This window comes from Anomalospiza imberbis, chromosome 24 (assembly GCF_031753505.1).
Source record: "Anomalospiza imberbis isolate Cuckoo-Finch-1a 21T00152 chromosome 24, ASM3175350v1, whole genome shotgun sequence".
NCBI classification, from domain to species: Eukaryota; Metazoa; Chordata; class Aves; order Passeriformes; family Viduidae; genus Anomalospiza; species Anomalospiza imberbis.
In genome coordinates this window covers 6,814,212-6,836,106 of record NC_089704.1, presented here as the reverse complement: position 1 = coordinate 6,836,106, position 21,895 = coordinate 6,814,212, and the positions used below count along the sequence as shown (strand labels likewise).

Sequence of the window (21,895 nt, the reverse complement as noted above, 5' to 3'; positions counted from 1 at the left end):
AATGCAAAGAAAGAGGATCCAGATTTTCTTTTCATCTCCTTTTTTTTGAGCTTGACATATAATTTTGAATGCTCACGTTGTCAATACCTTTTGTTTCTCATCCTTCCTATAAACTGCAAACGATCCAATTATAGAGCAAAAGGAACAGAAAAGGGGGAAAGCAAGAGGAATAGAATAATCTATGGGGGAAAGAAAGTAGCTGAGATGAAAAGCTAATGAAACAACAAATCCAAAGCAGTGTGGACAAATGAAAGGTGGTTTGGAGTCAGACAGGGAAGGGAGGGCAAGGCAAGGATCCCTTGGCCTCCTGCATCTCCACCTGGTCCGGGCTCCTGAGCCCCCCCTGGGCTCCATCACACAGAGGGGGCTGCCCCAGCCCCCCCTGGGGAGCAGCTCTGGCCACGCCCGGGATCCAGGGATGCCCTTCTGTGGGCTCAGCCACACCTGCCATGGGCAGCCAGGGACATTCTCTGCAGCCTGCCATCTATTTTCGTTCTCTTTTTGTCCCCAGGAGGGAGAGGAGAAACATGTCACAGGCTGAGGAAGGCGCTGAAACTGCGCCGGTGGAGAGGTTAAGTGGGGAGCCTTGACGGGCGCGTTAATGGTGCTGCTCCTGCAGGGACTGACACTAAAAGCCCTGGCTGCAGACAGGGCTCGGTTTTGGAGCCGTGTAATGAGGTGTTTCACATCGCCCGGCCCTGCTGCAAGCACCACGGCTCCCAAACGTTCCGGGCTGGGCGTTTGCCCCGCGCTCTGGCCGTGCCGGCAGCCAGAGCGCCTTTCCCAGCCGTGCCCACGGACGGGATCTCATCTCCCAAAGCCTCTCCCCACCCCGACACCTCTCACCCCACACTGAGCCCCAGAGCATCGGCACGGACCCAGGGGCACTGTCGCACGCCGTGGCATCCCTGCCACGTTCCCAGGAAAGGAGCATCTGCCCTCCCCCCCGTCCCGGAGCTCCCGAGGCTCTGGGGACTGCTCTGCGTAAAGGCACCCACGGGAGCCTTGCCTGCAGTAGAGCCCTGGGAGCTCCAGCTCTGGGAACAGACTGCTGCGTCCCCACTGGGACAGAGGATTCCCATTTCTGTCTCTCCCTGGAAAACGCCCACGGCGGCAGCTGGGGCAAGAGCAGAGTCCGGGGGGCAGCCCCAGCAAAGCCCTGGCTGCATCCCGGCCTTCCCAGTGGGATCGCCACGCTCCAGCTCCCGGCAGGCTCCCCCGTGCTGCAGAGCCCTGGAGACACCAAAAAGGCAACCCGGGAGCCAAAAAACCCCACTTTATTTTAAAGCTTTTAAGGAAATATTGTGAAGAATGGAAAGGGGTTTTGATCTTTCTTCTTTCCCCAAACTCAAAAAAAAAAAAAAAAAAAAAAAAAAAGCTTTTAAAATAAATAGCTGACAATGTCTCTTATTTGAGTAATTCTTTGCCAGCAATAAATGTGTCACTCTAAAGTGCTTTATTTAGAAATAAAAAAATGTTTTTCTTTGTAGAGTGCTCCACGTTACAGCAAGTTACAGGCTGGGAACGAAATCCTCCTCCTCCCGCCGCATCCCCCTCCCTGTGAGATACATTCATATATTCTCCTATAATCTGATCTAGGTTATAAAAATATAAAAAAAAGAGAAAAATAGAGAGACATCTGGCTCTCCCACACATCTGACATTTCCCTTTATGCCTGGTTTAACTTTTTTATGACTGCCTGGGTTCGCTTCATTGGAGAATTTCTCCCTTCAAATGAGTTTCCTGTTTTATGCTGAAATTTTCCTTTAGACAAACCTGGTAATTTTTCAAGTTAAAATGTGTATGTTTTAAGCACTTAGGAAGTTTAAGGATCCGACTGACGGGGACATAAATCCCAGTTTATTCACTCTGGAGTCCCTGAGTCTAACCGATCCTTTAAAAAAAAAAAAAAAAAAAAAAAAAAAAAAAGGCAAGAATGAGCCTGGCATATTTTTACTTGTTTTACAGTAGGAAAAAAAAAAGCACCTCAAACTATCAATCCAGGGAGTAATTTATTAGTGCCTGCTCACACTTCCAAGCCTTTATGTGCAAATCCAGGGAAGGCAGCCGCTCCTCAAGCACTCATTTGTCTAACAGGATTTGAAAAGGGGCCGATGGGGTCTCTCTGCTTTGGGGCAGCTTCTCCTCAGGGCACGGATGGGGGTGCCTGGGGAGTTCTGCCTCTGCCCGGGTACCATGGCATCTCTCCCAACTCCTCATCCTCCCTCAGCTCCCTGTGGATGCCTCAGGACGTGGGATCATGTCCTGGCCAGGGGCAGGACCAGCCCTGGGGCTCGGAATGAGGGGGAGGAGGAAAAAGATACAATCAGAAAAGGCAGGAAACCAAAACCCAAAGCGGAGCAGGAAGGAAAACCTGCCATGCGCTGAGGTGGTGTTGAACAGTGCCTGCAGGTGCCTGGGCCCGCCCCTGGGGCTTTGGGAGCGCCGGTGACGCTGCCAGGAGCCTGTGCCATGTCCCCGGGAGCACTCGGCTGGTCTGGGCCCCGGGGGCACGGAAGGGACGCCGAGGTCGGGGGCTCTTCCAGGGCAGCGTCCCCAGAATAAGCCCTCGGAAGCCGGGTAAAGCTCATTTCTGAAAGGCAGAGAGGCAAAACTTCAGGGAAGAGCAAGAAGCCAGATTTGGAGAGATCCCCTCCTCCTCCCCCGAGCCTCACTCAGCGCCTCTCTGACCCCAGCACCCGAGCCCCCTCGTCTGCAGCTCCCGAGCCCGACCCGGCACTCCCCCCTCTCCATCCTGGGCCTGGAGTGGAAGGCATCTCCATGGATGTTGGCTGGGGAGCCGCCTGCCAGCCCGTCAGCAGAGAAATCAGGATCCCCTTCCGTCCAGCTAATTCCACCCCTGCTTCCAGAAGAGGCTCCGCGCGACAAACGCGCTTCCATCTCATCCCGGTTCCTCCACTGCGAGGGCTGGGAGTGCTCCCGTGTTCTCCTGGGGGCTCCTGTGTCCCCCTGCCCACCGCAAAGTGGCCTTAGGAGAGAGCGGCGGGGGCCAGGGGAACCCAGTTCCAGCACACGCTCAGCTTTCAGGATCATCCCATTGCCTAATTAAATTTTCAGAGTGCTAACTGCTCGGGATCCAACACAAATAGCTGCAGAAGCCAGAGGGAAAGCAGGGAAAGGATGGAGGGGGGGTCGGGGGCAGAAAGGAGGGAGAAACCTAAAACAAATAAATTAATTAAACAAATAAGCAGGGAGAGAAATAACAAAGGGAAAGTAAACTAAAAGCAGCAGCAGCCCTGGCCGCCAGAGCACTCATTAGCTGCGGGAGAGGAGGCAAGTGTCTCGCTGTCTGAGGCTGTCATCCTTCATCCTGACGAGCACTTAGGGAGTCGCGACCCCTTTCAGCATCGCCATACAGGCAATCAGCCCCTCGCATCGGTCACCGCCGCCGCGCCGCATCCCCGCCTCGCCACGGCCGCGGCAAGAGGGATATCATACCCGCAAAGCAGGGCTGGGGGAGGCTGCTGCCCACGCCGCCCCCCTGCCTGCAGCTCGTGCCGGGGTGGGCAGGGAAGAGCCGGCAGCGAAGGCAGGAGCTGCCGAGCCGCAGCCCCGCCCGGTGCCCGCAGCCCCGGGGTGGCCCCGGAGAGGCTGGGGAGCGGCACGTCCCTCTGTGCACATGCCGAGCGGTCAGCCAACACGGGGTGCAGCTGGGTTTAAAGCGAAAAATCCAGTGTCATCTGCCAAGGAGGAGCCCGGGAGCGGCTTGTGGCGAGCGCAGGGGCTGGGGGTGGCTGTGAGCCCCCAGGGGGGAAGGGGGACCGCAGGGGATGCGCGGAGCCGGGCGGGGAGCGGGGCACCGCCCGCGCCTCTGCCCCGCTCCCCTCGGGCGCTGGGAGCATCTGGAGCCTGGCTAGCGCTCAGGGAGGCTGGGCTGCAGCCTGGGAGCGCAGGAGGGGCCGCTGCTCTCTGCCTGTGCCCCGCGCCGACAGCAGCGCGTCCCTGCCTGGAAATGGGAGCAGCCGCCGGCTCGGGCTGCTCGTGGCGAGAGGAGGAGGAGGAGGAGGAGGAGGAGGAGGAGGAGGAGGAGGCGGCGGTCCTGGGCTTGTTCCAGTCAGGCTCACCGTGACACAGAGCCAGCAGGGTCGCGGTTCCCTCTCCATGAAGCCGCAGCTCCGAATGCACCGAGACACCTCTGGATTTCCTGTGCAAACATTGCTTGTTCTGCTGGACTGTTTGCTCCTCGTCAACACAGGGGAAATTTCTCCGGCTGCTTCAACACCTCGAGAGCAAACAGTGTGTGGTTATTTAAGCAAAAAAAAAAAAAAAAAAAAAAAAAAAAAAAAAAAAAAAAGCAAACACTTCTTCTTCTTCCACCGAAGCGTGGAGTTAAGAAAGACAAGGCAAGGAAGGGATGTGCGTGTACCCTGGGAGAGGATGCAGAGCACCAGGACCACCCTGGCAGTGCTGGCACAGTCAGCTCCATGCTGGGGGAGCTGAGGCAAGGGGTAGCACACAGGTTTGCCACACTAATGTCCCTTTTTGGGAGCCTCTGCTTTTGTCCATGCCCTGCATGGGGTGTCACAGCCTCTGGGCAGGGCCACCCCAAGGCACCACAGGTTTGGAGCCACTGCTGCTACAGCTCAAACTTTTAATTTTAATTTATTTCTTTCTCTACTTTCACTAAAAAGAAACTGAACCTCTGTTTTAGTTTCCTCTGATTCCTTTGAATATCAGTTACACTGTGAGTCCAATTTATTCTTTTCTATGTATTCATTAAATTCCAGGTTGTTACTGGGCTATTTAATGGAATTGATGGTGTAATTAAGCTACAGGCAGACATTAACCACCAGAACCGTCAGGGAGGTTTAGGATCCTTTACTGCTCTGTTCCTGGTGTTATATGGCTCCTGGTTTCATAACGATGACTCCAGCCAGTTCTATCCAAATATCCCCTGGCCTCCTCAGAATGAGTCCAGACTTACCCCAACAGCCTCAGCTGCAGGTTTCATAACGTGGGAAGGATGAGCTCATCCCGCTGTTGGGGGCTGGAACAAGGGGAGCAGCCTGGGACAGTTTGCAAACCCCTCTGAGGTTCACCAAAGGGGTGATGCGCTGCTCTCAGAGGCGTCAGCTGCACAGACATGAGCAGCTCTAACACGTGTGCGAGTGCCTGGCCCCATTTTCCCTCCTGTTCAGGGAATGTGGCTGACAGTCCCACCCAGCACTCCGTCCTGTGCCAAAATCCTCTTTTCTCCTCCACAGTCAGATCTGCTCTGGTCCCTTCCCTCCTCATCAAGGGAAGCACGAACCACAGACGTGGCTGGAGCACTCACATCTCCCCCGTGGCCGGGACAAAGGAAGCACTGAGAGGCTCAGAACCTCCCCAGCTCTGGGTGCCTCCCTCCTCCTGGGCTCTGAGCATCCCCCGTGCTCCTCCAGGGATGGATTCATCCCCAGCAGATAAATCCTGCCCGCCGGAACTTGCCTGCAGCAGGAGAAGCAGGACCGGGCTCTGTCAGCCCAGCTCGGTGGAAGCTGGAGCAGAGGGAAGCCGGTGAGCAGCACAGGGACGGGCGCGGCTCTTCCCCGCTCCCTGCCTGAGGCTGCACCTGCCAGAGGCGTTGGGGATGGAGGTGAGGCCACCAGAACCACTGCCATCGCCTTCAGAGGTCTCCGGAGCCTTATCTGCCCGGAGATACCAGCGCCTGATCACACGGCAATTACCAGGCCAGATTTGCACTAATTGGCTCTCTGGAGTAAAGTTATGCCCGATCTGCGTGCCCTGGGTGCTCAGCAGGCAGCGATTTACAGCCCGACAGGTTCCCTGGGATGTTCTAACAGGGATTAGCTGCAGCCCCCAGCCAGGGAGCCGGGGACCCTTGCCAGACACGCGTCTGCAAGCTCTAGGACATGGCTTTTAGGGAAAAAACGTGTCTGTGGGCTCTGCCATCACCTGTGCACAGCCCGGGTGCCCCTCAGGCTGCAGCCTCTCGCTGCTCTGGCTGTGGGTGACGCTCAGCTCGCACAATGCCGCGATGTAGGAACGTGGTGGCTTTTCCGAGGATGGGTCCGCAGCGGGGTGGGTGTGCTGTGGGAAAGGACGGTTCCCCTGCCTGCCTGCAGGACGAGGAGGGCTGCAGGGGGTCTTGGGGAGCATAAGCCCGTACCCCAGCGCTGGGGGAAAAGGGTCTTCAGCCTTGGAGGCTCTTTGCCCTCCCTGGGTGGCCAGTTCTGCACTGCTCCCGCAGCCATCCTGCAGCACCAGCAGATTTTACCCCCACCAAGCTCAGCTGGTTTCTTCTGGTCCTCCCTGGTATCCTTGGAGTGGCCAAATGCCACCTTTCCTTGTCTTTTTTCCTTGTTTTTATTCCGTACTACCATCTGTTTTGGAGAGCAGGTATCTCAAAGGCACTCCAACACGAAACCCACTGGTTTAAACACGGGAAATGACTCTCGTTTCACTGCAGCTTCAGCTGAAAAAATGGAGACTAGGGAAAAGCATGCAGAGCAGCCAAGTTAGGGTTTTTTTTTTTACTATTATTTTATAAATCAGTTTTCTTTACTGAAAACACCTCAGAAAATCTCTGAATCATCACCTGGGCGATGGGAGTTGGTAACAGGGAGAGGAGCCCTTCTCCAGGGCAGGATTTTTAATAACTTCCTCACCACGGGAAGCTGTTAGAGAATCTCAGCTGGAAGATTTTTTTCACCCAGCTGGATCTTGCAGTCTTCTTACATCATTAACTCAGTGAGATAATTTCTGAAGAGGGATTTGTTAGGAGTTTGTTTGATTTCCTTCCTGAGAAACCTTCCAGGTAAATCTTGGTGCTTTTTTTGTTTTCCAAGGGAGAACAAAGTCTCTGGTGCGACAATCACTGCGTCCTGCCAGACCAGCACACCTGTCCCAGGGTGGGGAAGGCAGGTGACAAGTTTTGCGGTTCCTTTGGGGCAGCGAGGGCTGTGCCTGGTGGGCGCTGCCTGCTCTGCTGCTGTTCCTGGAACGCTGGCGGGGTCCCTGCGGGACGCGGTGCCAGCCAGGCCCCGGCGCTGGGGCGGCAGCAGCAGCTCGGAGCCTCCTGTGCCGTGTCCTGCTCCTCAGCTCACGCTTCAATTGGCAGGTTGGAGGCCGAGAAGAAATGTTTCTTTCACAGCACATTACCAGCAATCACAGTCTTTCTTTCTTCTTTATATCTAAAGAAATCCTCGCTATTGCCAGGGCCAGAGGTCAACGCTTTCCTTTCTGCTGCTCTCACTGCCACACGTCTGCTCTGCTCGGCTTCTCCTCTTCCAGAGCTCTGAAGTTTGTAACAGGTTGGGGATTTTTTCCTTATCTTCAGCTGAGCACTTGGGATTCGATTTTTTTTTTCTTTATACTTCCTCTCAGGAGCCCTGCAAATAAGACTCCTGACTCTGGGACCGTTTGGGCACCCATCCATCTCCTGAGCCCTGTGAGTCTGGCCAGGTTCTGCTCCACCAGAAGCAGCACAAGGTCATAGTTTAAGTCCACAGCAAATTATTACCGGAAAATGAGCCTGCAGCCATGAGTTTCCCAGGTAATCCAACTGCTGCTCTTGCATTGCTTTTAAATGAGTTGCCTTTTAATTCTATCAAGCGCTCGCTTGATCTTACAGCACAGGGAAGGATAAATATTGCTCCAACTCCAGGAAACAAAGTGGCTTTGGCTGGGAAAATATGCCTGCGGGAAAAATTGGTCTGGCCTGGCTGTTATGGATGACACAGGTGGAGAGGGAACGGGAAGTCTCTGTCAAGGGCTGCTCCCCTGCACGCCTGGGCCTCTCCCTGTGACTCATCCCTGGCTGAGGGATGGCTTAGGAGTGGCAGGGAAAGACGATCTCCATTAAACCCAAGCCGTTTGTCACCGTGCAAGGAGCAGTGACAAGGAGGACAATTAGTGCGAGCAGGAGGTGATGTTTATGATGTGGAGCCGTGCCCATTAGCCGAGTGTTTATCACTGGGTGTTTGCCCATCCCTGAAGGGCAATGAGGGAGTTTGGTGGGGTCAGAGAAAGGCCTTGCCATCCTTCTCCAGAGCCTCAGCTTTCATTAAAAAGATCATAAAAGAAGAAGAATACAGCAGTTCTCTGCTGTCACTTGTGGCAAAGCCATCCTGAGGCAGCTGATGCCACCTGGGTTTGCAGAGAGCTTGGACCAGGATCCCCCAGATGAGGAGAGCCAGAGCCCAGGGGGGCAGGGGATGCCCATTTGTGGGTGGGGGTCAATCCCTGGAGTCTGCAGTCGCAGCCACCAAAGAGCCATGGCGCTGCCTCTGCTTCTAATGCTCAGGCAGCACGGGGCACAGGAAGGGTTTCATTTCTTTAAGTGCAGTCTCATTTTGCAGATTTGGCTCAGAAAATGGGATTTATCCAAAGCAGAACAAAGCCACGGGGTCACCACAAGGAAGCACGGTGAGAGCAGTGGCACCTCCTCCCTCCCCAGGAGCCCCGAGCCACTTCTCCCTGAGAGTGACCGCTGGCCCTGGCCACCCCAGGCGGTCCCCTCTTCCCAGGAGCAGAGGAGCTGCACGTTTGGCACAAGCTGCCATCCTGCTCAGCCTGGAGACGTGTCCCATTTTCTGCTTTGTGCTCCGCAGCGCCGGGGAGCCCGGAGAGGACGAGCTCCCTGCCCGGAGCTCCCCTCCGCCGGGCCCTGCTTGTGTTCGCTGTACCCGGGGGTGGATGTGGGAGCCTTTGATCACCCGGGATTACTGCAGCATTACGGGCTCAGCTCTCCTACGGCAGCGGCTGCTCCGGATACAAAAGTGGGTCACGCACGGCGCCGTGCCTGCACGGATGCTTTGATGCCAGGGAAAGGGGGACACCCTGCAGAGGATGGAGGGAGGGGCTGGGGCATGGCTTTTGTGGGGCAGGGTCGACTTCAGGTCCTGGGAGCTCGGCTGGGTGTGCTGGCAGGGCTGCCCGGGGACTAAAGGCTCTCTGGAAGCGGAGGATTGCTGTTTCCAGAGGTAAGGAGGAGGTGTGCGGGATGGAGGCACGGCCAGGCTTTTCTGTGCCCAGCTCTCAGCTTCCTCCTCTCCCCAGCCCTGCAGTGGTGCACAGCACAGGAGCTGCCGGCAGCTGGGAATCTGCATTCCCTCAGATGTGCTCTCCTGCTAATGAAATAATGTAGGAGACATCATTCCCCGTCACTTCCAGTTACACCCCCCTGTGCCAGAGCCTGCCAGCATTCCCCTCCTGCGCCGGGGTAACAAACCTCTGCTAAAAAGAAAGGCCATTAATAATAATTACCACAAAGAAGAAAAAAAATAACCCTCTCTCTTTCTCTCTCTCTTTTAATGAGTCCTAAAAAAATAAAAGTTTCTTAATTGAAAAGCTTTCTGCTTTGGAGTCAGCTCCAGGACTTCAGAGCAGCCCAGGCAGCACCAGCAAGAGAAGATGAAACAGAGGGATGGGTCAGACAGTGCCTCACGGGGGCTGAGGGACCGACCTCAAAGCCAGGGGCACACGGACACCATCAGTGACATTCAAGGAACCACCAACAAAGCACTAATTGGATTGGAAGGAGGCAGCAGGTGGAAAGAACCAAGGGGAAAACAGCTTTGGAGCAAACATCATTAGGAAGAGAAGTTCAGGAGAGGAAGAGGAGCTGGTCCTGAGTGTGGATCCAAGCACGGGGTGGCTCTCAGAGAGCCCCCAGCCCTGCCTGTGGCCACAGCCAGGATCAGCAGGCTGGGGCCCCTCCTCCTGCCTCTGCCGGGGCTGCAGGGGCTCAGGGGGATGGTGCCAGAGCAGGGGAGAAGCCCGTCCATGGCGTGGGAGGATGCAGGTGGCTCCCTGAGCAGGACCTGTCCCCACAGGGTCTTATGCAGAGCCTGTAATTCAATTCTGAGCAAAACTCATCGAGGGCAGGCAGTAATCTGCTCTTGTCTGGAAGGGGCCAGAGGATTTATGAACCCACCTGTCTGGTGGTGAAGTGCCCTCCTGGTAAATGCTTTGCTAAGCGAGCGTTCATCTTCCTCCCTGGCAGCAGCCGTGCAAGGACAGGCAGCGAGAGCAGGAGAGGGAGCGGGGAGGGAGGGACAGCAGGGACATTAACCAGGCTGGGTGACCACTGCCCAGGCCTGGGTACTGACCCACGGCATGACAAGGGCCCCAAGACAATTAATTAAGGCCGTTGCCCTGGCTCAGGAAGGCCGAAAGCCACGAGCCATCCGCACGCCTGGCACCAGCTCGTTTCCTGTTTCCAGCTCACAACTAACGAGCTAAAGGTTTGTCAGCCGGCCAGACAGGCCCCACTGCAGGGGCATCCACCGCCCCCATCCCCACGGGTGGTGGACAGTGGCCATGGCCACGTCACCTCTGAGCTCCGGGGCTCCTTTCCTGCCGCACTGGTGGCCGGGCAGGGCGGCCGCTCCTCCTGCGGCGCTCACGGCCTGGCAGCAGCCCAGCCCTGGGCACAAAGTGCTTCCACTGAGGCTTGATTGATCGCCTCGCGTTTGGCTACTCACCCGCTGGACGAACGAGCCGTGGGATCCAGGATGGGCCAGCGTGCTCTTCCCAAGGCGTCGGCATGGCGCCCCTGCCCACGGTGACCCTGAGGGGACGCTCCAGCCGGGTGTGCCCACGGTGCCGTGCCCTTGGCAGCCCACCCCGCTCCCTGGGTACTGTGCTGGGAGCTGGGAGTGGCTGCAGCCACCCAGGACACCTTCGGTGTTTGGAAGATAGGGAGACCCAGCACGGGCTCAGCTCCTGGATGCTCTGGTGCTCCTCTGCCAGCCCTTCCCACATTCCCAGTGTTTGTGCCCTTGCTCATTACAGCCTAATTACGGCACAGCCCAGACAGAACTTCCAGAAGCCCAAAGTACCCGTTTCATTATCTTTATGCAGGCAAATGTTTTTCTCTGCCAACACGCCCCCGCTGCACTGGCCCTCGGAGCAGCTCCACAAGTCAGACATTATCATCCTTGGGATAAATGATGTAAGGAAGAAAAGGGATACAACAGTCTGTGGCAAAGTTACCATCAGGCTCTGCCTCCCAAATTGGCTCAGAGAAATTAGCAGGAAGGAAGGAAGGATCAGACAAAATGATAAACCCGCTTACCTGCTCATTAATTTAATCTCTTCTTTTTTCCTCCCCTCTTTCAGCCTTGTGGTTTCTGTAACTGTAGTGAACAGCAAAGTCCTAGATGAAAGGGAGATGACATCTGGAAGCACAAAGATTAAAGGAGAGTTTTTAGGATTAGCCTTTGATTTTTTTTTTTTTTTGTCTTTGGGTTGTGGTGATTATTGCTGCTCCTCTCTCAGCAATCCTTCTGGGTGCATCTGAGGGAGCTCACGGGCTCTCCAGCATGTTCTGGGTGTTATTTCGAGGACACAGCAGCAAATGTGCATCAGCCCCTGCTCCCTTTCCCCCAGCACAGCTGGGAGTGCTGCCCTCGAGCAGGCCATGCAGTGGTGGGCAGTTTGCAGGGGTGGCAAAGCCATTCCTAAATCACTCGGGCTTGGATTTATGAAGCAGGACCTGGCTGGGGAGGGCAGCAGCCCTGGGGCAGGAGGGCTCCCTCCTTCAGCACTGGAATGTTCCTTCATTTGGAAGAGCTGTTTCCTGTTGCATTGGGCTTTTGAGCCCTGTCTGGAAACCAGGCCAAGCCCCAAAGGGAGGGCTGGGGATGCAGGGCCAGTGCTCACTGTGGCTGCTGCGCCCTGGCAGGGCACGGGCAGGATGAGGAGGGTGACACCCCCCACCTGCCCAGCCCCACCATCCGATCAGCTTTTGTTTTGCCAACATCCTCGGAGTGTTTCCAAAGCCAGCACCAGAACAAACAAATGAAGCGGCAAACCCTGGTGAATTTCCCTTCTGAAAGCAAACTATTCCCTTGCTAAGGAAAACAACTGGAGGCAATTGCTGGGAGCGTGGAGCAGCACCTGCCCAGCACAGCTCGGCTCGGCTCGGCTCAGCTGGGCTCCTGTGTCCCCGGTGTTCTCCTGCTCGCTGGTGCAGCGGGAGCCAGGGCAGCGATCGATGGAGCAGGGGAGGCTGTGCCAGGCTCAGAATGTGATTTATGATCTCCCAGCCGGGCTCAAGTGCTGCGGCTGGGCTCCGGCTGTGCCGGCGCTCGGTGAGCAGCCTCCAATCAGGTGACCCCCCCAGATGACCCTATTGATCCTGGGGGGAAGGTGTACTTTTCTCATTACACCCCTGGCAGCGGTGCCAGCAGGGCTGGGGTGGGGGGGCCTGGCAGGGGAGCAGCTCTGGAGTGCTGTTCGGGGGTCTCTGGTGGCCTGGCAGGATGGGGGGTGCACACAGGATGCTCACCAGGCATCGCCCGCCTCTCCCAGGGCTGGGGCAGATGGGCACCCATGGGTTCCAGTCCCCCCTCATCACCTTCGCTGCTGCTCAGGGCCAGACCAGGCTGTGGTGTCACCTCTGGTTCCATGACAAGTCCCCCTCTTTGAGCCTGGGAGTGAAAAGTTCATTTCCCAAGCAATGCTGCCTCCCCTTCACTCATTAAACTAAGGAGGGGGGAGAGCCTGAGAAGACAGAGCTCCTAAATTAAGCAGCACAGTTTCCTAACGAATGCCCTTTATGTTTTACATAATAATATAAAGCTTTTTTCAGAGACAAGAGCCTCCTACATCAAAGATCCCTCTCTCCCATTCTGAACTTTTGAGCCCTTCTCCTTGGAATTAATGTGGAAATACCTAAATAGAGCTTGAGAGCAGCTCGAGAGCACGTATGGAGCCAGGAACAGGGCTGACCCTGCCCAGGAGGAGCCTTCCTTTGGCTGTGGGTGCTCACAGAGAGAGGTGGAATTGCTGGAGCAGCCAGGGAGACCAGGGACAGGGAGCTCTGTGTCCCTCTGAGGTGGCTCAGGGGAGGAGGTTTCATTTGATTCTGCAGTCTCCAAGCCTGTGCCTGGATGCTGTGCGCCACGGGCTGTGCGAACACATCGGGACAGGCTCCGGTGCCCGTATTTACCCTGCTCCTAGGCCAGTCTGGAATGATTGGGGAGCTTAAAGCAGGACAATGCCAGAGGGCAGAGGATCAAGGGCAGCCACAGCAGCCCTGCCAGCCCTTCCTTGGCTGCTGTGGGTACAAAGCTTTGCAGTCAAGCCTGACATTTCCCTTCGGAGGAGCACGTGCAGGGGGGCTGAGGCAGCTCAGGAGCGAGATCTCCACGGTTTAGTGGAGAGGGTGGTGCTCAGTCAGAGCTTGGACCCGATGAGGACTTCTGTGGAATGATTTTGTGGCTCTGTGATCTCTCCCTCCAGCCAAGATGAAGACTCCCACTCCTTCCCCTTCTTCCTTCTCACCATGTGGCATCATTTGGGAGAGCCTGGCCAGCCCCAGCTCCTGGGGACCGCGGCTGTGCCGAGCTCCTGAGCCCACTCTGCCCCATGCCGGGATCTCAGTGCCTCGTTCCGGCCGGATGAGCTCCGCCACCGCTGCTCCCGGATCTCTCCAAAATGCAAATTGCTGCGCTTGACCTCCCCGGGATAACGAGGGGAAGCCTCCCCTAATTAGCACTGCAGTCTGTGGGTGAGAGAAACCAAATGTTGACTGTAGAGCGGCTGCACTTACTGTAAATTCCAACATATGCTGTGGAAAAACGCCGCCCAAATAAGGCTTGGGAAGCACGGGTGTTTAAATAATAATGAACACTCACTGCTGTTTATTGCAGAACACAACGTAATCAAGGCAAAGCTGCGGTGCTGCGCCCTCCTCCCTGCCAGGACGCCGTGAAGGCCAGCAGCGGAGGCAGGGGAATCCCCGGGACACAGAGAGGCTGCCGCAGGAATTCCAGGGGTGCGCACAGGATTTACAGGCATTAGCCACCAGACCCGTGGTGTCCTTTGAGGGGACCCTGCGGGATGGCTGCAGCAAGGACTTGCAGCTGGTGAGGAATTCTCCACCACTTAGAGGCTTCTGCTGGTCACTTGCAGTAGTCCAAAGCATATAAAATATTTATTTGCTCCTAATTAGGTGTAATTACCACTTAACCTGGAGGAGGGATGTACCCAGCGTGCCCGGCAGCTCGATACACTCGCAGCTGAGCAGCCTCCACCGCTGCAGATAATTAAAAGAGAAGGGCTCCTGCCTGCCTGGCCTCGGCAGCCGAGTGTTTGTTTTGGTGAGGAGAACCTCGTGTGCCTGAGCTCATCCCAGGGCTGCCGAAAGCCAAGTCGGCCTCATCTCACCTGCAATTTCCATGTGATTATCCCCTCCTCTTCTCGGTAATTCGGCTCCGGCTCAGGCTGTTCTTCCCTTGCCCGTTTCCTGCCTCCAAGGAGACCTGGAGACCCACGGCTCCATCCCTGGGATCGGGCTCACGGCTGCTCCTCGCTCACTCCTGGCCTCATCCCTCCGCCGCTCCTCGGAGAGCCGGGAGGATGAGAACAAACCGTGTATAAGATGCCCAGTTAACATTTCTTCCATCAGAATCATGGCAGGGAGAAGAAACAGGCTCACTCACATGGCCACTGCTTCCCTGCTGTCCCTGCGTCCTGCACAGACCCACCAGGGATGGCTTCTGTCCATCCGAGCTCTGCCCGAGCCGCAGCTCCCAGGGGACAGCAGGGTCACCCCCGCTGCTCCCTTTCCCGTCCCCCTCCTCAATGACAGCAGCAGCAGCCGCCTGGGCTCCAAGGACTTCAGCACGTCGGGGCAGAGCTGTGCTAAACCCACTCCTTCAGAGCAAGGCGTGCTCAGCGGCTCGGGGAATGCAGCTCGCCCTGCAGCAAGAGGCTCAGAGCAGCCTGCGGAGAGCCGGGCTCAGCCAGCTCCCGGGCACAGGGAGGAGGCTGTGCCAGCACGTTCCAGCCCTGTGCCACGCCAGCTGCCAGCCCCCTCCCGTGGGATGCCACACAGGGCGGAGGGTGCAGCATCACGTCTGCGCTGGAGCCTCGCTCCGGGACAGCCCTGCGGGACAAAGCCGGCCCAGCTCGCTCCAGGACCAGCTGCTGCCGACAGACAGAGGGTTTGTGACCTTGCTGGACCCAATAAACAGCTGTTCTTCCCCGCTCCCAGCCATCAATCACGGCTGACAGCCCTCCCCCCACGGTCAAGAGTGTGCTTCTCACCTTAATTTCTTAGAAGGGCTTTTTCACCAGTTGGAAACTCATAAATACCACTTTGCAAGCCCAGGTAGGGCTAATGATGGATGGCTGCTTCACAGATATGCCAGAGGCTGTGACCTAATTGTCACTGAAATACTTCCTGATTAACTAATAGATAAAAGCCAATTAAAACTTCTGCTCTTCCCAAAGTCCCTGGCACCTACTATTTCTCCTCTTCTCAAACTCTGTCTTAAATTAGATCCAGCCTGACCGGACTGCTCTGAACAGATGAGGATGCTCTGTCCACCACCTTCCCAGCAGCCATGGGGGCTTTCGTGGGAGTCCCAGTGGGCCTAAAGAGGGATTTGCAGTCAATCACAGGTTTAAAATCCCTCGGGAGAGATCCTTGAAACTAGAGGATAGTGACAGCAGGAAGGGCACACTTTATTCCCCCTATTTTACTGGTTCTTCCTCCACTGAATAGAACTGCTGCATAGAAAAGCTGCTTTAGCACATTTGCTTTGATGTGCAACAAGTTAATTACTGTAATAGGTTCATCCTTCTCCCCCAGTATTGAATTGTGTAGAACATCCATATCAATTGTCATGGAGTTCCTCATTTTGACTCCATTTATTCTTTAAGCAGCCCTAGTAAGAGTGTGCCTGCAGAAGGATTTGCTCCAAATCCCATGTACCAGGTGTATCCACTATTATTTGCTCTCCTGATACTCTTCTCAATCCACCTTTGGAGAGAGGGGGCTCGTGGATGCCTCCTCCTGCAACTGCCGGGCTAGGGACCAATTCCAGGGAGCACGAGGCTCCCAAGCCCACCTGGCTCCTGGCCTGGGACCCTCTTCCAGCTGCAAAGGAAACCCAGCTGCTCATCCCGTGTTTTCAGCAGCAACCCCCCTGCCAGGGGGTGGATCCTTGGTCCAGTCCAGCAGCTGGAGCAGAGCTGCATCCCCGTGGCCAGGCAGCTCCCGGCTCACCCAGCGCTGCCCCCCAGCTGCCCCGGCACCCTGGGAGTGCAGCCCGGGGTGCCCCCCACCCCTCCCGAGGAGGAGCAGGGCACGTCGCTGAGCCCAGGACACTAAACTGCCGGATTTTCTCCAATTTCCTGCTCTTGATTCAGCTCCGCAGGCGAGATCGGCTTGACCGGGCTCATCGCAGCGGTGTAACCTCGGCAGCGCCGCTCCGGCGGTGGCACCTCGGGGGCAAATCGGGAGGAAGATGCCGGGGCAGGGACCCTGCGGAGCTGCCGGGCAGCGGCTGCAATCAGCTCGGTGCGAGCCGGCGCGGCGGCCCCGGTGACCTTCCCGGCAGCGCCGCAGGAGCCGGCGGGTCAAACCGTGCCCTTGCGCTGCTCCCGGTGCCAAATGAGCCGCGGGCTCCCGGCGGGTCCCTCCGGCTGCCGGGCACCGGCTCCCCCCGCAGCCCCGCGCTCGGCCCCAGCCCGGCTCGGCGGCGCGGCCAGCGAGGCTGTTTGCTGCTTTACACAGGCTATCATGTGCTGTGCCACAGCGGGGGACCGAAAATGACTTTATAGTTATTGTTCCTCAAATTGGACACCCCCTTGGAGCTTAGATAATATGAGATGAAACAGCCTGCGGGAGGCTGCAGTCAAGTGGAACAGTGATGGAGGCTTTTTTCCCCCTTCCCAAGAAGAAACATTCCACCTATTTACTTCTCCCGCACCCCTCCTCCTCCTCCCTGCCAGCCTGTTGAGCACAGGCACACCTGGCAGAGCCAGGGGCCTGGGATAATATCCCCCGGGACCCGGGCCGCCCACATCTGCCGGGGAGGAAGGCATCCCACCCGCTGGGCTCGGGGGACGACAGCGAGCCCTGCAGAGGGAAGGCGAGGGCGAGCGGGGCTGCCGCAGCTCCTCACTCCATTTCCCGGGCAGCGGGCTGTGCGAGCGAGAGAGGAAACGCTATTACTGGCACAGCAGAGCCATCATCTCGTGTCATTTGGCTTCACGGAGCCGGGGTAGCCATGCGAGGGGTGCAGCGGGGAGATGCTGCAGGGAGGAGGCTGAGAGGTGAGAGTGCAGGGAGGAGGCAGAAATAATGAGGGATTCAGGGAAGGAGGATGGCAGGGCTTACAGCTGTGCGCAGGGAAGGCGGCTTGTTATGGAGAAAGGGGGAGCAGGGGCCTGGAAAGAAGGGAAAGAGCATCCACGGGTGGAGAAGTTCACAGGAGGCTGCGTGCCTCTGGCAGGGAGGGAGCAGGGAGGCACAGGAGAGGGACGGGCTTGGGTGGAGGTGCTCAGCCTGGAAGAGAGAGCTGGGGACAGGCAGGAGGGGACAGCAGCACGATGGGAAGCACTGGGAGTTTGTAAGGACCCCGAGCCTCCAGGCACACGCCCTAAAACCACAGAGTGGAAGGAAGACATAAAAATATAATTCCGAGAGTGGCATTTCATAGGTTTCCCGACAGGCTGGGCATTGGAGGGGGCTGCTCCTGCCTGGCAGGGAACAGTTCTGGGAGGCCCACACGAGCACAGACATCCGAGCACGTCCATCACCCCCTTTCTTGCAGGGCACGTGGAATTTTTTGTGATTTACAGGCACGCTGGAGGTCAGGGAGAGCCAGCAGCTGCTGCTGACTGCTCTCTGTGCTCCTGCAGCCCTGCGAGGGGAGCGGCTGGTGATGGAGGCAGCAGAGGGAGAGCTCCAGCTCTGTTTGCCTTTTCCACAGCAGATCTGATGATTTAAATTAGGTCTCGATTCTTGTTTAAATTATAGTTTACTGTTCTGCGCCCCGCTCAGAAGTGAATTACCTTAAGCAGCAGTATTAATAACACGGTTATAATTAAGCTTCATTACTGTAGGCAGTTTGCTGAAACAAATTGCTGCTTCATTATTATTATGGCACCTTTGGTAAAAAGACATTTCCCCAGAATGCGACCTTGATGCTTTATATAGCAAAAGCCAGGAGATGATAGAGATGTAAGGATGAATTAGCATCTTTTACTTTCTAGATCAAGCTCATTAAAAGGAAAGCAACTCAAGTCAAAACCAAGCAGCCTTGATGGAAATTTTAATCGGAGTGAAATGGGTAATGAATAGGTTTGAACTTTCCCTGACATTTTTATGGCCGTGCTTTATTTGTATTACGCTTCTGCTGAAACATAAATAAATAAAGCAGGGGCAGGGTCGAGGCTGGACGGGGGAGCCACTGCAGAGCCCACACGGAGCTGCTCCTGCTGCCACCAGCGCCGTGTCCCTGCTGGAGCAATGCTGCTGGTGGGAGGTGCAGGTTGTGAAAGCACTTCCCCATCCCTGCTGCCCACCTGCCAGGGGCACGAGTCACCCGAGGGAGAGCTGCTCCTGAGCAGAGGAGGGCTGGCTCTGCCGTGGCTGCAGAGCTCCTGCCACCCTGCAGCACCAGGAGCCCCTGGCATAGGCAGGGAGCCCCAGGCGAGCTGCAGCAGCAGCCTCCCACCTCCCACCATCCCTGCTGCTCTCACAGCTCAGAGACATTAATTCCTGCACTGTAAGCGCTCAGCAGCTGAAACAGGACGTTACAGAGGGATGCAAATAGATATTTAGAGCCTGGAAAAGTAAAGGCAAAGCAGTTTTGGAGGAGATGAGATTAAGAGAGCAGAGAGAGGAAACATCAGCGTCAGTACATCCAAGGGGTGGCTGGAGGAGGGGGCACCTCGGGGCAGGAACACTCCTGAAGCACACTCAGAGCTGGGGGTGCTGCTCAGCTCAGCCAAAGGAAGAGAGGAGACAAGTTGGGCTAAAAATGGAACTTTTCTCGTTGTTCCTGCATACAAAAGAGGTCCTGAAGCCCAACAATTCTGGCCTTCCAGTCCCTGAAGGGAGACTGCAATAAAGTGGGAGAGGGCCTGGGGAGCCAGGCCAGGGAATGGCTTCAAGCCGAAGCAGAGGGAGCCCATTCCTAGGCCGACACCTCCTGCACCCTGGGGTGATGTCCAGGAAGGGCTGGCTCTGCCCTGTGTCTGCAGCTCTGGCATTTTGCATGCACAGAGGCTCCTGTACTGCCAAGGAAATCCAAAACCACCCCAAAGCCTCACCCCAAAAACCATCAGTCCCCCCTGGAAACCTTGGCGCAGCTGCCCTGGCAGCACCTGCATCGGCTGGGGCTGGTACCCGGGGGAAGCAGGGCAGCAGCGCTGGTGCTGGTGGCAGTGGCACGGGAGCACGCCGTGTGAGACCTGGGAAGTGCAGGGCCCAGCCCTGACAGCCCTTCAGACCTGTCACTGCTTCCCTCCGAGCAGCCCCGGCGAGCTCGGTGCAATTAAACCCGTTCTCCAAAGGTCACCGGAGCCGTCTCCCTGCCGCTGTGAAGCGGGCATCTCCTGGCACTTTGGGTGACAGCAGGAGCGCTGGCTCTGCCGGGCAGCGTCACCCGGAGAGACCCAGACCCCCGGGGGCAGCGGCACACCCTAAATGCCTCCGTGTCCCTGAAGTTTCCCGGAGCAGCTCATGGAGCGCATCCCTAAGGCAGCTGGGATCCTCCTGGCCCTGCTCTCGTACCAGTCTGCCCCGTCCTGCAGCCACAGCACTGTGGGATCCTCTGGTGCGGCTGCCAAGCAGTCCTTAAAAAATAGATCTGTGTCCCCACGATCTCCTGGGAGGTTCTGAGCAGCCCGAGCTGACAGCTCCCTGTTACATAAGAACCACCCTCTCTGGGATTGCACCCGGAGTCGCTCCCCTCCCCACACGTGTGTACACACACACTCATTAAACAAATGCTGGCTATCAATTTCTCTGAGTGCTCCCTCAGATAATAGCTGTATTTATCATTTAGCATCTCTGGAAGCGGTTCAAGTTTAAAATCTATTATGGGTATTATGATATTTAATAACCGTGGTTTATTTTTAAATGCAATAAAAAATAAAGATAAGGAGATGTTTTCTAAAGCCCCCTCCTGGGCTCTGAATCCGTCTCTGTCACCAACACGCTGGGTGACCTTGGAGAGGTCGCTGATTCACTCCAAGCTGGAGCTTCTGGATTGTACAGTGGGGATAATCACAGGATCTGCTGCCCAGGGTGGGTGTGAAGCCTGTTCTTAATTAGTGTTCATCGAGTGATGCCAGCTCCTGGGATGGAAGGGGTGAGCTCTGGCTGTGGGGGGCAGCTGGACCCCTCTGAGGTGCCACAGCCAGTGCCAGCATGGGTCTGGTCCCCGTGTTCTCACTCAGCTGTGCCTGAACACGAGAACATCACCCCTAAATCACCTCCTGCCTTGGCCAGACAGAGCCCGAGCCTGCCCCGAGCTGTGGGGTGTGGAGAGGCAGCCCCGGGTGACAGGAACAGAGCATGTGGGCTCCACAGCAGCCCCGCTGTCCCTCAGGGGCCATGGGGCTCCCCTGCTGTCCGTCACCATTCCTTTGTTTATTCATTTATTATTACCAGCAGCGCCCCTTTCTGCTGGCTGCCCCCGTCCAGCAGCCTCACACCCTCCCAGCCCAGAGTGGGCAAACAGTCTGCAGCCCTTAATTCAATTTACAGCAGTGTCCCCCCAGTCAGCCTGCGAGGGCCGGTGACTGCACGGTCCTGGAGCAAATCACCGCTGCTGATGGAGGAGCCCATTCCAGTTAAGCAAATTATGAGGAGGCGGGTGATGTCCTCGGTAAAATAATTCCATGTGAATTATTTATACGGAGTCTGCAATTACACTGAGCAAAACAGTGCATAAAGCACACTTAATTATCCAACCACCTGTTAGGAGCGGCAGCGCAGCCGATGGCAGCCTCCCCCGTGAATTCCCCCGCGGAATCCTGCGGGAAGGGCGAGCCAGGGACCCTGCCGGGAGCGTCGGGGGCTCTGCTCCCAACCCCAGCGGCTGGAGCTCTCGGGGATGCTCCCAGCGTCCAGGCACCGCTCCACTGCAGGCCAATTCCCAATGTTTCTTTTCCTGCTGGAAAGGTCCTGTTTGGTTTTTTGAACGTGGTTGGTGGTTGTTTTTCCAAGCTAATGCCGAGCAGAGCCTTCAGTGAAAGGATTAGCTGCTGCTGTTACTCCCTGGAGACTCTCACAGGGCAAACAAACTCTCCTCAGCAGGAATCCCAGGCAGGAGTCAGCCTCAGGGAAGGAAAATCCCCTCTGCTCCCGCCTGCTCTGACTTCACTCCTGGACAGAGCTTTTCTGGGTGATAACTCTGCTGTTTTGGCAGTCCCTGACCCAGCAGCACATGAGCTTTCGGCCCCCAGAGGCTGGGCCGCTCCTGAGTGGTTAATGGAAAAGAAACGAGTGCTTTTTCTTTAAAGATTTACCACGTATAAATGTATGAGAGTATTAAAGGCAACAATTAACTTTATTGGAAACTTTATATTCTCCAGCCTCATTAGAACTGCCAACAAGATCTATTATTAGTATTACTATGCAGATAATGTAATAAAAAGGGTATTTAAAGTGGATACTTTTGCACTGAAATAAAATAGCTTTTCTCTGGTGTTCTTTCTGCCTCTCTCCCTTTTGCCCTGCGCTGCATCAGAGACCTGGACCGAGAGCCAAATCCTTTTTAATCTCATTTCCCAGACTCCCAGCCAGCTCACTGCCCCAGGAAGGAGCCAGGGAGCTGCAGCCCTGCTCCATCCTGCCTTTTCTGCTGGAATCAGTCAGTGCAGCCACCTCTGGCCATGCAGGTGAGTGTCACCGAGCTGGAGGAGGAGGAAGAAGAAGAGGAAGAATATGAGCTGCTGAAATTATGCTGCACAGCGACCTCACAGCACAGGTTCAGGTCTAGAAACTGTCAGGTTTCTTTAAATAGCCCCAAGAACTCATTAAAACTGCAGGGACAGAACAAAGGACTGACATGTTTTTGCCAAAGATGACCCTGATAACCCAAAAATATTGTCCGTGGGCAGCTGGAAGGGGAGTGATGGAGGTTAAGAAAGCGCTCGGTGGTGTTTGGCTTTTGCA

The 21,895-nt window shown here is 56.2% G+C and overlaps 2 protein-coding genes across 2 annotated transcripts in view; one reads left to right on the top strand and one right to left on the bottom strand.

Moving 5' to 3' along the window:
- ZPR1 (ZPR1 zinc finger) overlaps positions 1-21,895 on the bottom strand; it is a 437,500-nt gene that overhangs the window by 319,993 nt on the left and 95,612 nt on the right. The gene's annotated exons all lie outside the window — the stretch shown is intronic.
- SIDT2 (SID1 transmembrane family member 2) overlaps positions 5,912-21,895 on the top strand; it is a 207,468-nt gene continuing 191,484 nt past the window's right edge. Inside the window, exon 1 of the mRNA XM_068172103.1 lies at positions 5,912-5,918. The gene's annotated coding sequence lies outside the window, so the exon portion shown is untranslated. The remainder of the gene's footprint in view (positions 5,919-21,895) is intronic.